The sequence below is a fragment of the Mus caroli genome, unplaced genomic scaffold (assembly GCF_978045245.1).
Source record: "Mus caroli unplaced genomic scaffold, Mus_caroli_1 scaffold_14, whole genome shotgun sequence".
Lineage (NCBI taxonomy): Eukaryota > Metazoa > Chordata > Mammalia > Rodentia > Muridae > Mus > Mus caroli.
Genome location: NW_028227269.1, coordinates 51,048,584 through 51,063,938, shown reverse-complemented (window position 1 = coordinate 51,063,938; position 15,355 = coordinate 51,048,584). Strand labels below are relative to the sequence as shown.

General features: G+C 42.7%; 1 protein-coding gene and 1 long non-coding RNA gene across 8 annotated transcripts in view; both read right to left on the bottom strand.

Moving 5' to 3' along the window:
* Akap6 (A-kinase anchoring protein 6) overlaps positions 1-15,355 on the bottom strand; it is a 435,939-nt gene that overhangs the window by 317,875 nt on the left and 102,709 nt on the right. The window lies entirely within an intron of this gene.
* LOC147001231 (uncharacterized) lies at positions 5,624-10,838 on the bottom strand. Its single transcript, XR_015045220.1, has 2 exons — positions 8,736-10,838; positions 5,624-7,463 (listed from the first exon to the last, which is right to left on the bottom strand). It is a non-coding gene; the product is annotated as an uncharacterized LOC147001231 (long non-coding RNA).

The window sequence follows — 15,355 nt, the reverse complement described above, 5'->3', positions numbered from 1 at the left end:
TTATCAAAAATACCACTAATATGAGAAAGATTAATCTGGATGAGGATTAGAAAGACTTAATTCCTGTGGCTAAATATAGGCCAGGGCCCTAGGGTAGAACTCAACATTATTATTTGGCTAAATGGATATAGTGTTAAAATGGCTCCTAATAACTTTTTATTATATCTATAGATCACAGCACTTCTCATCTCTCATCAAAGAAGTTTCTCCTTGCGGTAGATAGAACATAGACCCTCAACTGGTCAACATGCTGAGAACAAGACACTGGCGTGCTAAGCCCTAAATGAGATATTCCTATTACACCCACACACACCCCCCACACACACACACCAGCCAGGGCTGAGGGATCTTTGCAGAAGAGGGGGCAGAAAGCCTGTAAGAGCCATGGTGGCAAATGACATAAAGGAAATGGTGTTTTCCAGATACAACAGGGCTGTAGACATGAACTCACAGCCACAGCGACAACCTGCATAAACCCCATCAAAGCTCCAGCCACACCAAATCCTGGCAGATACCAACATCGGCAGAAGAAGCGATTGGCATTCAAGAGCTTCCAGGAGGGGGAGTCCATTTCTTTAGTAATAATTTAATAATTTAAAATCAAATTAACTGTAAATACAATTTAATAACCGTAAATCAACCACATGCTACATCAGGTCCCACTCTCAAGACTAGCTAGCCAACACAAACTGGGGTTACAAAGAAAAATCTCAAAGTTGGGTGGGAAGGGATTGGAGGGTGGGAAGGGGTGAATATATTCAAAATACAGTGTATGAAATTATCAAATAATTAATAAAAATGTTTCTTAAACAACCTGCTTTCTAATCCTAGCTCTGCCACCTTCCTGCTGTGTGATTTTAGGGAAGTCGCTAATCCTCTCTGCGCCTCAGTTCTCTCACCAGAGAACTAAGTATTATTATACACACTTTTTTAAAATTCATAACTGAAAAGTGCTTTGTGGCAACCAAAGTAAACAAGGTCAATAGCCGATTACACCATTACTTGAATGGCAAAAGAATGTGAGGAACCTTGAGAGGAAGGACCTCAAACAGACATAGAAAGAAGAGGACAAACCAAGGTTACAAAATCTCCAAAATGGATGTCTGCCCAGGATGGGCTTAGCTGTCTCCACAGATACCCTCGTGGAGAGCACCAAGCATTTTCCTCAGGCTATGAACAGCTATGCTGAGACCGAGGAGATGGTGGCTATGCCACAACATCAAGTCAGTGGCAAAAGTTGGACTCCAGATTTTGGTTCCAGTCCAGGCATCTAGAAGAAGAGGAGAAGGCAGAAGAGGAGGAGGAGGAGGAGGAGGGAAAAAGGAGATTGGAAAGAAGAAAGAAAAAAGAAGGAAAAGAGAAGGAGAAGGAATAAGAGTAAGTTGATGATAATAATAATGAAGGAGGAGGAGAAGGAAGAAAAGAAGGAGAATGAGAAGAAAGAGGAGGTGAAGGAGAAGGAGAAGGCGGAGAAGGGAGAAAAAGAAGGAGGAGGAGGAGAAAGAACCAACTCATAGTACTACTGTTGGCTATCTCCTTAACTCCTTAACGTCAGCTGATCTGTAGACATTTTTCTCCCTTGAAAGATGACTCTTGGTCCTGGACTTCATTAATCAAACTGACAGTGCACTTGCATTTCTTTCCTGCATCTCCTCAGAGCTCTCTGTTCTACAGTGGGTGCAGTGTGCACATTAAGTGTCTCGTGGTACCTGCTGTAACTTTTGAAGCCACTGTGTGGATGCTGGGAAACAGTATGTGTTAGCATCCTCTCGCAATGCCTTGGTCTACAGAGAATGGATATGTGAACGTTAGGCTGGTTTAAGGCAGTGTTAGAGTCAGAAACCCACTTCCTTTCCAATAGCATGGTCTCAGTTCATGAACTGAAATAATAGGGACTTTTAGAGAGCTTTAAGACTTAACTGGGCCCAACCTTTGGGTTATACTAACTGGGATCTAGGCCTGGGGACATGGCCCTGTGATAGAATTCTTACCTGGCATGTTTGAGGCCCTAGGTTTGAATCCTAGACTGCAAAAATGCTATTTAACTAAAACCACAAACAACAAGGAGAAACTTTGAAGTCCGTTGTCTATGATGGAATTTAACTAAAATAGCAACACTACACTGTTTTTAAAATGTCAAATTTTGATCCAAGTTCAAACCACCAAAATTCAGTTTACATTGGCCAACTCCTAACTCCTGAGTTTCTGTGAATTATTTGCTAATTTAATAGTGCATATGAATATATTTTATTATTTCTCTGAAATATGATTTAGAAGTTATGGTTTCCATGGTATGCTAATGTCATTTATAGGAAAAGAAGAAGGAAATTTTGTTTCGCTTTGTTTTGTTTTTGTTTTTTCGAGACAGGGTTTCTCTGTGTATCCCTGGCTGTCCTGGAACTCACTCTGTAGACCAGGCTGGCCTCAAACTCAGAAATCCACCTGCCTCTGTCTCCCAAGTGCTGAGATTAAAGGCGTGCACCACCACTGCCTGGCTTAAGAAGGAAAATTTTAAGATGACTATATGGGAACTCAGTCATTTAGAGTATGGGGGAAAAAAAGCATTTGCATTTTTTTACAAAGAAATAAGAGTACTTACTTGACCCTAAAAAGCTTTAAGAGTTGCATGGGAAGGTTAGAAAATGGTGTAGGAAAAAGCAAATAAGGTCACCAGGTCCTCAGACACAGGTAGAGGCAATGAACAGTTTGGACAGAGGCAGGGAGGGTTTCCGGGAGCTGCTGCCTCTGTGTAACTGCCGGGTTAGCGATGGATGTGAGGCTTGTCTCCATGCCTACATGATCCATTCTGCAGTGTCTGCTTGCTGTCATTATGTAAGGAAAAGAATATTAACATCTTAAACATGCTTCTGTTTGAAGGAGGAGTCCTTTGGGCCAACTATAATAATGTTAAGAAAATGACATACCAAATAAAAAAATTTAGGGTGGATGAATACTAAAACGCACCACATTGGCTTTTTTAAAATAAAGGCAGAAGCCATAAAATTCTGTTACATAAACACACAGTAAATGCTCAGTCTTTATAAATTTTTATGTTCTGAGCTTTAATAGATTTGTCCTAGCAACCTGAAAGACATCCATGGACTTGCATTTTTAGAAGACGTATTGAATTTTAGGAAAACCACACTAAATGGTTATGAAATATTTATTCCTATTTATGGTCTTATGACAGACAAAAATATACAGCTGCCCAGAGAACTGTAGGAAAAGCTAAACCAATGCTTTTGAAACCAGCCCCCTCCTCCACTGCCACAGAAAATGACCAAGCAGATGTCCACCAGCTTTGAGACGAAGCTCTGCTGGGTGTGAGTATAGAAACCTTGCATTTGTCTGTACGAAGCAGGGCAAAGGGAATCCCAGCTTCAATGTCTCACCATATTTTCATATCTTCTAAGGTAAACTATTCTCAATGATAACAAAATGTTTTACCTCTAAATATTCACAATTTTAAAACTGCAAACAGAGCTTTTATGGCCAGTACTTCTCCTCCAAGTCACTAGAAGAAGATTATTATTAAGAAGCTGATTATTTTCCCCAATCCTATTTCAAAGACACAACTATCAAGGGAAGACTATAGCTACAGAAAGGAAGGAAGGAGACCCCCTGAAGACACGGCTGGGAGTACTGCTCATGACCATGCAACAGCAGACAACTGAGGAGACTGTAGGGGAGCTCCCACAGAGTCTCAGCTGCTTGGCCTGCAAGATGGTTTCATGAGTAGGCACTTCATCTGTCACAGAAAGGATGTGCAGCCTAAAGACCGTGGTAGTTCTATAGGGAGAGGGAAAATCTTATGAGGCGTGGGTTTCTGAAGGTCCCTGGCTTCTCAGAGGTACCAAAGAGAAAAGTTAGAAGGAACACCAGGCCAGCTGAGGGTAAACTTTGAAGACATTTCAGAGAGTGTATTCATGCACCTCGACTTTACGTGAGAGGAACATGGGAAGCTGGGGGAGGTAAGATCTGTACTTAAAATATTTCTTAAAACAACGCTTCAATCTGAGTTGCTTTGAGGAAGACGCACAGACAGGTGCAGAAAGGACACCACCTTCACAGGTGTTTGAAGAACTAGAGACAGGGAAAGCTGTCTTTTTATGGAGCCACTGAGGCCTGGCTCTCATTATTTTGGAGATGGATTCCTTCAGCAGGGGCAGTAGCCATTCCCTCTGTAGCAGTAAAGGGTTGCAAGGAGGCCGTTGGTAACACCAGTGTTTGATGATCACTGCGCGAGCTTCGACAGAAATTCCGTTGCTGAATCAAAGAGGAAATGGTAAGAAGCTCCAGTTTGGGCAAAGGCCGCTGGGGAGGCAGGTCCATTTCTCGTCCTCGGGAGTAGAGTATAAACGCTCTTCATGCTGTATTTCAAGCATTCCTTTTTCCATTTAATGATGTATTTGGCAAACATTTCTTACTCAAATAATGATAAATCACAGAAGCCATGTATACCAGACTGTTGCTTTGTGCACGTTACTCAGCCCCTAACAACAAGATACTGGTGGGGGCGGCAAAAGTTTGTTACCCTCAATTCCCTGCTCAGCCCAGGTTGTTATTCAGTGTGATGGGGCTTTTTGTTTGATGGGTTTTGTGTTTTGTTTTTCTTTCTACCCTTTCAGCCCAAGTCCAGCCAGGGTGTCACTTAACAGCCTTGTAAGCAGCTCATATCTCTCTCCTATACGAATCACCCTGTACACACCTGTAAACTCATGCTAAGAATGAGGGTTGGGTTTTTTTAAAAAAATTTTTAATCTATGCTTTCCCTTTGTAGATACTATTGTCATGGTTCTATCAAGCCCACACTTCACTGAGACTGTTTAGTTTTCATTGTCTTCCCAGTGTGCAGCCCCAAGCCCAGTCATGTAGCATCCTCTTTACAGTGTAGAAAATGCCCCTCCTTCAGATGCAGCGCTCTTTTTTCAGACCATCTTCATCTCTTGAACGAAATGGCTCCATAAGACTCTGTGTGTGGTACACGTCACAAATTCATAGCTTCAAAATGAGCCGTTCTTATGTAACGTGTATGGCTACAGGAAAGCTGCCTCTTGTCTGGACCCATGTGTAAGATGATTTCCACACCAATAAATGAGAGCAAAATGTGAGCTTTCTCCTTTTCTCTTTAAAAAGTTAAAAATATATAATATAAATAACATAGGATTGTATATTCTAACCAAAAAAGGGTAATGCCTGCATGTTTCTGACATCTCTACTTTTGTTTCTCCTGACTTTATGGGGTGTCCTAGTAAAAGATACTACCACTGTCATGAAAGAGCATGACCAAAAACAAGTTGGAAAGAAAAGTTTATTTGACTTACACTTTCAAACCACGGTCCATCATTAAAGAACTAAGGATGGAAACTCAAACAGAGCTGGAACCTGGAGGCAGGAGCTGATGCAGAGACCATGGAGGGATGCTGCTTACTTGCTTGCTCCTCATGGCTTGCTCAACTTGTGTTCTTATAACAACCAGGACCACCAGCCCAAGGATCACACCACCCACAATAGAAAGGGCCCTCTTCTATCAATCATAGAACTCAAAAGTTTCATTTCAGTGTTGCCAGTCTCTTGTTGATCACGACGGACTCTTCGGCTCCAGGTAACCAGATACAACAGATTCTTTTTTTTACAATGTTTCATATTCGTATCAATAAATGTACCGTACAAAACCTGCTGCCCATCCGCCCTGGGCAGGTATGGGAGTCCAGGGAGTAGGGACATACCCAGGGCCCTTGTCCCAAAGGGGAGGCTTAACTCTAATGGCCCGGTAGAGTCTTTGCTCCACCCCTGAAACTTCAAGAGTCAGGCCTCCATCATCTGCACTGCTCTCAGAATTCTGTTTGTTTGTTTGTTTGTTTGTTTGTTTGTTTTGTTTTTGTTTTTGTTTTTTTTGAGACAGGGTTTCTCTGTGTAGCCCTGGCTGTCCTGGAACTCACTTTGTAGACCAGGCTGGCCTCGAACTCAGAAATCCGACTGCCTCTGCCTCCTGAGTACTGGGATTAAAGGCGTGTGCCACCACCTCCCGGCTGCTCTCAGAATTCTTATCTTCCAAGTTCCTACAGAACAGTACACTGAGTTCTCAATGCTCAATGGCTTTTCTACCCCAAAGTTTCAAAAGTCCTTCCACACTCTTCCCAAATGCATGGTCATATCTGTCACAGCAATACCCACTCCTGGTACAAACTTCTGTCATAGTTATATATATAACTATGTCGTAGTTATGACCACTGTGATAAAACAGCACCACAAACAAAAGCAAGTGGGGAGGAAAGGGAGTTTATTTGGCTTGTACTTCCATACCATAGTCCACCATCAAAGGAAGTCGGGACAGAAACTCAAACAGAGCAAGAACCTGGAGGCAGGAGCTGATTCAAAGGCCATGGAAGGGTACTACTTACTGGCTTGTTCCTCATGGTTTGCTCAGCCTACTTTCTTATAGAATTCAGGACTGCTAACCCAGGAATGGATAGCACCCATGATAGGATAGGCCCTCCCTGTCAATCACTATTTAAGAAAATGCCCTAAATCTTTGTCTTTTTTTTTTTTTTTTTTTTGGTTTTTCGAGACAGGGTTTCTCTGTATAGCCCTGGCTGTCCTGGAACTCACTTTGTAGACCAGGCTGGCCTCGAAGTCAGAAATCCGCCTGTCTCTGCCTCCCAAGTGCTGGGATTAAAGGTGTGTGCCACCACGCCCGGCTCTAAATCTTTGTCTTATAGAAGCATTTTCTCAATTGAGGTTCCCTTCTTTCAGACGACTATAGTTTGTGTCAAGTTGACATAAGACTAGTCAGGTCACCAAAAACAAAAAACAAACAAACAAACAAAAACAAAAAAAAAACTAAAAAAAAAATTAATAAAGGAGTCATATGGGAGCCATTTCTCCTAGAAACAGTGACTTTAAATCCACAGCTGTGTTGCTTGGGAAAGAGAAAGCACCAAAAAGCAAGAGATACACAAACTGTCTCCTCAAACATTTCCTAGGATCATCAGCTCTGGGTGTATACTGGAGCCATACACCTCTATGAGGATGGGTGTTGGGGTGACTAACAACCAAGTTCTGAGGCAGCTGATCCCCAGCATATCCAGGACAATAACTTTCAAAGCTTCCTGAAATATTCTGCTATGCAGCCAAAGGCAAGAACCAAAGGCTGTCATGTGCTGTCCCTGGAAGCCAGTGGGACTGTTCGTGTTTCTCATTAATGTTCTCATTTCCAGTTCCAGCCACCTCGAGGGATCAGGAAATCACAGGCTAGCAGAATTGTAGTTTAATTCGACCAGATGCCCCCTTCCTTTAGGATATGAACTTGTAAAGAGCGTAGAATGGTCAGAGTGGTGGCAAATGGTGAGCTGAGCAGAGGGCAGCCAGTTCCTTCTTGACTCAAGGCAGCCATGAGATGCGTAGTCAGGGAGGCTCTAGACTTCGTTTGCACCCCTACTTCCAGCTGTTCATCCTCCTATCTATGATAAATTAAAACACACATTGATTTCACCCTTTTCATTTGAAAACAGCGACCCCTCTCCATCATATCCATTCAAGTGTAAGTGTTTAGTATAAGAGAACCAGGCTCTCACAGTCACAGCTATTCTGTTTCTTAGACCTCAGCATGTGAGGGGTAGGAGGCCAATGCAGTAAGATAGAAGGAATGTTGGGCTTCATGCACAAAAAGCATGGTAAGACTGTCGAAGTGATCAAGGCACTTCTGAGATTTATTTTCCTCATCTGTAAGAGCAGGTTGTTGTGAAGAATTAAAAAAAAAAAAAGTCCTGACATATATTAAGAATTCAGCAAGTACTACTGAACAAAAAGCTCTCCAGGCAAAGAAAGGGTTAATTCATATCCCATTTCTAATGGCCGCCTGTCTTAGTTGTGGTTTCTATTGCTGTGATAAGACACCATAAGCCATGGCAACTCTTACAAACAAAGAAAAACATGAAAGTGGGGCTGGCTTGCAGTTGCAGAGGTTTGGCTATTATCATAGTGAGAAGCATGGCAGCATCCAGGCAGAATGGTGCTAGAGGAAAAGCTGAGAGTTTCTACATCAGGACCCCCAGGCAGCTGAAGTGACTGTGAGCCACACTGGTCACATAAGACCTCAAAGCTCACCCACACAGTGACACACTTCCTCCAACAAGGTCCCACCTGCTCCAGCAAGGCCAAACTTCCTAATGGTGCCGCTCACGATGGACCAAGCATTCAAACATATGAGTCTGTGGGAGGCCATTTCTATTCTAACCAGCATTTCCCTCTTTAGACCACATAAATAGATGGCTGTTGTTCTTCAATTATAATTAAGCCAGCATTTGAAAGGAACAATCCCCAGAAACAGTCCCTAGTTAAATGCCAGTTTCAGGCTCGCCTCCTTGGTCTCAATTTCAAATGTCTCTATGATAATATTTTTCTTTAATGTGTTTTAATGATTTCTTTTAAGTTTTATAGTCTGTGATACTATTCATTTTTCAATATTCCTCTTGCTATTTAAAGGTACACAGCTCAACCATCTGGTAGGTTTCTGGAACCACCTGATAATTAACATTCTCATTCTGAGTCTAAATGCATCCGTCCATGTGGCTAAGGTTTATACACAAACATCTCCACAACAACGTGCATCCAAACCCAACAGGGTTGCCTTCCATGTTGCCTGGCCCAAGAATTTACTAAAGATTTATGTATCTTTATTTTATAGGTATGAAAGTTTTGCCTGAATGTATGCATGTGTACCATGGACATACCTGGTTCCCAGAGAGGCCAGCAGAGGGCATTGGATCTTCTGCATTGGGATTACAGACAGTTGTGAGTTTCCATGTGGATGGTAGAAACGGAACCCCAGTCCTCTGCACGAGCAGCAAGTTCTCTCAGCCATCTCTCCAGCCCCACCTTGCTCAAGTCTTTACGAAGAATTTTACACATAGTTTGAAAAAAAAAAGTGCTATGTCTGCAACTTAGGATATATTTCCAAATCACACTGAAAATACTTTCACCAATCAGTTCATCAATGTCTTCCAGCATTGGTCATGAAGTGAGGATGGAGGAGATAAGTACTCAACCAGATGGAGTTTTCCATAAGGCTGGGCCTTTCAAGCATCAACAGCCCTCAACTCTGCCTTCTGCACACTAGCAGTTGAACCCAGTGGTTTGTGTGTCCTGGGCCAGCAACTGCCCTTGAGTCTCTGGTCCCCTACTTTCCATTTCTTTTCCTTTAAAAATATAAATTACTTTGATGAAGCCTGCTAAGTTGTACAAAGTATCTACAAACTTACTGTACTGCACAGGTTTATTGGTCAATAATATCACATATTATCACATGACCTATACACTAGATATTGTGAAAACTTCCTACTGATTCGACGTAATGGAATCACAGTCCTGCCAGTGTGATGGTCTGTGCCTGAAACTGAATTACATGAGGGGGGTGGAACTCAAAGTCATCCTCAGCCTGGTGAGGTTGAAACCCGCCTGAGCCACATGAGATTCTATCTCCAAAAGAAAAATTAAAAAGGAAAGAAAGAAAAAAGGGATAAACAAACTTTTGGTCCCAGTAGCCATCTTCCAGTAATCTGCCAAAATGGCAAACACAAAAAAGGAGGGGTCCACGCTATGTGTTCTCTTGGCCTTTTAGGAAACAAGAACTTGTTCCTTCAACCACATTCATCAAATACACAAGATGGTCCTGTAGGCATCAAGTGAATGGGCACCGTTCACAGAGGAATGTCCTAAAACCGTCATCTCAGCTACACTGGAAGAGTCTCCAACACTCAGAAAGCCACTGACATCATTGTAAACAGGCAAGTTTGGGGCGAGATCTTTGCCAAAAGAATGAATGTACATACTGATCACAGGGAGTGCTTGAGGAACCAAGACAGCATCCTGCAAAGGGTGAAGGAAAGTGATCAGAAGACAAAGGAAGCAGAGAGAAAGCCACTGGGATTCACCTGAAGCAGCAGCCCATGGTACCCAGAGAACCACTCGGTGGGAACTAATGAAAAGGGGCCTGAGTGGCTGGAGCCCGTTTCCTACGAATTATGGCTCCATGTACAAGAAGAAGCAAAATGCCTAGACTTTAGAGTGCTTTTCTAAAATTAAAAAAAAAAGAATGAAATGAAAACAGAAAAGAAAGCTCACTCCTAAGCGATCACCACTTGGACGGATTTCAGCTTTGTTTAGTAATTTATAAAGAAGGACATTTTTCACTGTTGGAGGCTGGGAAGCTCATGAGGAGACATCATCAAAATTTGTACCTGGTGAGGACTTCCTGCTCTGGAGTCGGCAGGTTCTCACTGTGTCCTTACATGGCAAAAGAGACAGCCCAGCCTCTAAGGTTAGTCATCTCACTCAGGAGGGTGGGGACCTCTAAAGCCATACGTCTTAAGGAATGCCACACATGAATTTTGGGAAGATATATTTAGACCATATTACACCTCAATCAAAAAGAGATTCTAGGTTGGGAAAAATCTAAGATTGAGGAGAAAAAATTTAAAATTAGTCTTCATTTCTGCCAATCAATCCCTATTTTAAACTCCTGAGATGTGGGAATACACCTTTGATGGTGGAGATTTAATGAATGCTCCATCTAAGTGTGAGCCCAGAATAAAGAACAATGGCCATAGATATTGAGGAAAATTGAGAATGGCCTAAATCAGTGACTATTAAACCCCTCTAATATTGGCTCAGAAAAAGACATAAATGTACACCATGACCAATTATGTGTTCATGAATATATCTATAACCAAACTTTACAAAATATTTTATCTCTACAATTCTGTCCAACTGCATTGTTTCAGTTATCTGACTAAATCCATTTCACTACCTGCTAAATGTAAATGAGATTTTTTTTAATTTTTAATATTTTTATTACATATTTTCCTCAATTACATTTCCAATGCTATCCCAAAAGTCCCCCATAGCGCCCCCCACTTCCCTACCCACCCATTCCCATTCTTTTGGCCCTGGCATTCCCCTATATTGGGGCATATAAAGTTTGCAAGTCCAATGGGCCTCTCTTTCCATTGATGGCCGACTAGGCCATCTTTCGATACATATGCAGCTAGAGACAAGAGCTCCGGGGTACTGGTTAGTTCATCATGTTGTTCCAACTATAGGGTTGCAGATCCCTTTAGCTCCTTGGGTACTTTCTCTAGCTTCTCCATTGGGAGCCCTGTGATACATCCAATAGCTGACTGTTGAGCATCCACTCCTGTGTTTGCTAGGCCCCTGCATAGTCTCACAAGAGACAGCTATATTTGGGTCCTTTCAGCAAAATCTTGCTAGGTAAATGAGATTTTTTTGCTCTGGAAAAAATAATGGTTGAAAAGACAAAAGGGAAAATGTGTATTTTTCCCAGAAAAAAAAATTCTCTTCAATCTCATTTAAGATATGCTGTATTTACTCAGAGGTATTAGGAATTGGATGCTTCAGACTATGGTGTGGGTCACACAGATGTTAAGATCAGAATCCTCCAAACCCCCAACTGTTGACGCTAGTAGTCCTCAGACGTGTGTATGCCAAGAATTTGGAGCCCTGGATAGAAGCCCTCAGTAGTCAACCTTGGCTGCTGCTCACGATCATAGGCAGTGGACCCTGGACTCCATAGCTGTCCTCTGGGCAAACCACCATCATCTTGGTCAAAACTTACTTGTTATTCTTCTATAAGAGAAAGAAGAGAATGTTTCTCCCTCTGAACCTCCCAAATCAGGGGCAAGTCTACCTCAGAAGGTCAGGAGGCCAATAGCACAATGTGCTCAGCCTTCTCTTCTCCCTAGTTATTACCCACAGGTCTGTTCCAGGGCTGGATCACTGTGCCACAGCCCATCACTGCACTCCCTTTGTGGGCACAGCATCTTGGACCCACAATGATCATGAATCCTCTCCTAGCAGCCCCTTGTCTCTAGATTTCCACCATCTTTAGATCATCAGGCACACCTGATGTGCTAATTCCCAGCTGTGAAGAGGACACAGCCCTTTCCCAACAGGCCCTCCAGCCCCGCTGTGAGTTAGTGGGTGTCTGGATTAACTCCCAGATGTCTTAGGCATCTGAGTCAGAAGGTCCTATAAACAGATTTTATCCAGTGTTCTACCTTTGAAAATCAGGCCTATATCAAAGATTCAGGCACAAGTCTTACATGGTGGGAGTTTAAAGTAGAATTTAAAGTTGGGAACTGATTTCAATTAAGTCACTTCCAGGCTTCTGTTTATTTACAGGCTACATCTCTTAGTCTATGCCTTGCCACATCTTTGCTCTCCTGTCTTCAGGGATACAGGCAGCATTCTCCCTGAGAAGGTGCCTGCTTAGCACCTAACACGTTCATGCAGCCGAGGTCTCATCTAAGACTGCAATGTTTAAGGTTCTTGGCCAGATCGTCTTGTGCAACACAACTTCCAGACCTGGGCGTGTGGATACACATGCAGAGGGGCGTGTAACTGTTTCCAGTGCTTCTCACACCTCTTACCGGGGAACGTCTGGAAAGTAGCAAGTGAAATAGGCAGACGGTGTGTTCAGTTTGAAAACAATGGAGAAAGGATTTAGTATAAGTCAGATTTCCTGTGACTGTTTTTTTTAAGGTTAGATTTTTTTTTTCTGCTTTCAGTAGCAATCACTTCCCTGTGAAAACTTTGTAATAATGATTAACTCAATCTGGAGGTTATAGTGAAATTTCCTCCTGAGAACTTGGAACTAAGAGAGATAGGAGAGTGGTGTGTTGGTTTGAATACGATTGGCCCCCATAGGCTCATATATTTAAAGGCTTGGAACATTAGGGAGTACTAATTGACAGGATTAGGAGGTGTGGCCTTGCTGGAGGAAGTATGTTACTGGGCTTTGGGGTTTCAGGTGCTCAAGTCAGCCTCAGACTCCCCTCCTGCTGCCTGTGGATCTATATGTAGAGCTCTCAGCTAACTCTGCAGCGCCATGTCTGCCTGCACGCCCCCACATTCCTTGTCATAATGACAATGGACTAAACCTCTGACCTGTAAGCCAGCCCCAAATAAATGTCTTTCCTTATCAGAGGTGCCACGGTCATGGTCCCCTTGGACTCAAACTTGGACTCAACTATCTGGCCCTGTGTATGAACTGATCCCACAATTAGCGCCCTGGTTCTCTTCACAGCAACAGAATAATAAGACAAGTAGTATATGAGAGAGAAACTTTAAGACCAACACCATGACCAAAAGTCACCTTTAGAGAATTAGGCTGGGGATGCAAAGTCTTGGTGTTTGATCTGATATCACAAGGGGCAGGGGCAGGTGGAAGGAAATGAGCATCTGGGTGAAATGTCTGAACATATACTTTGTGTGTTTGTATGTGCACATATGTGTGGTCATGTTCATATATGTGCACATGCACTTCTTGGGTTCCTCAGAAGTTTCCCACCTTGTTTTTAGAGGCAGGGTCTCTAACTGAGACCTGGAGCTCACGGATTAGGCTGCACAGTCTGACCAGCACCACCCAGGGATGCGTCTGTGGCTGTCCTGTATCCTAGCACTGGGATTGCAAGTGCATACCTCTGTGCTAAGATTTATGTGACTCGTGGTGACTGAACTCAGGTCCTCCTGTTTTCACAGCAAGCACTTTACTGACTGAGTGACCACTAGGCCCCTGAAAGTACATTTACTGATCAAAATAACTGCCAATTAATGAACCAAAGAAAAAAGGATTGCAAGGGTTTGGGCAAGCGTATCCATCTATGAAATATATAGAATCTCTGGTCAGGTTCCCAAGGCAACGTGTATATCCAAGACTTTAGATACACTCACAGATTCTCCAACAGTGTGAGAACAATACCCCAAACATATTTGTGTCTTAATTCCTCCAATGTTTTTGTCTGAATTCAGTCTTAATGGAACAAGCACACTTCCCATATGTTTTTAAAAACAAGCCTGCCTGTGGGGAGAGGAGGCAATGGTCATAAAGACTTGGGTTTAACTATCTAGGCTTGTATATGAACTGATCCTACACTCAGTACCCTATTCTGTCCTGAGCAAGAAGGATAAGAGAGAATAGATATCTGACACAAGAAGCAAACAAATGCTGTAACTGTATAAGATAATAAAAAAAAAAGTAAATTAGAATGACTAATGTCTATGAGATGGAGGTAGGTGTTTTAAGAGTAGGCATCAGAAATTGATGATCTAAAAATTTAATACATGACCACTGGTTAAAGCCACTGTGAGCATTTTCCAAAACCATTTTTTCAATGAAGTTTTTTTTTAAATGTACATTAATATATTTGCCAGAGAAGACAGTGTCAAAATGACTTAAAGCAAGTACTGTAAAGGCAGTGTGAGGTGCGTAGACAATTGTGTGTGTGTGTGTGTGTGTGTTCCCTTCATCAAAAACAGAATAAGCCTCACCTGCTTCTTCCCAACCCCTGCCTGATCCCCTCCAGGCCTCTGTGAGTGGATGTTGGAACCTGACTGTGCCTCTGGCTAACAGTGAGGATCTAGAGTCAGCTGTGCAACATATACAGGGTAACATAGTCTCTAGGCAAAAGGAAGAAGGAAAGCTACAGGGCAAGAACTAGCTTGACATTCTCTGGGGCTTTACCGATCAGGGTGAATGGGAGGAACCACACCAGAGACTTAGGCAGTAAAGAGTCAAAGGAAGAGATCCAAAACAGAAGAATGGCATACCCTGATAGACAGTTTTTAAAAATGGCTACTGAATGGGAAATAGGCTGCAAGAGTGGTGATGATAAAAGATAAAAGAGAGCAAGAGTAGTCCAGGTGTTAAGTACCCAGGCGTTAAGTACCCAGGCAGGTAAGGGCCAGGCTGGCTCAGTAATGTTACACAGCAGTGAATGAAGTGAGGCACATCTGGGGGATGTGTTTCCTGTTGATAGACATGTATGTGTGCCTAGTCAAAGAGTGGTCCTTCTACCATAACTGGGACAAGTAGGGGAGCACTCAGAGCAATCAAACAGACATCCTCAGCTTGAGACTCCTACTAAGACATGAGCAGAGTAACCAGGTAAGAAACTTGGGTTTGGACCATTAGGGAAACATTGGAATAGATGCACAAAACTGGCATGTTTCTGCACACAGATGGTCTTCAAGGTCACGGGCACCCCCGTCCTGACAATTACGTTCCACTGTAAATTAATAAATCAACTAAAGGACCGAAGCAGTAATATGAAGCTGAGACCATGAACCCAAGGTGGATCTGACCCCTGCTTTGCCGCAGTCTCATCTAGAAGCTGCTTTACAAGGCTGTCCTGCTAAATCTCCACTAACACCCTGTGCTACGTTCTTTATCATTTTGAATGTATGTAGAATGCAAAAGCATGACATGGAGGACACGTGTACAACGACACCAGAGGAAGTGGCATGGAACAGGCAAGGTTGAGCTTGGGAAATCTGA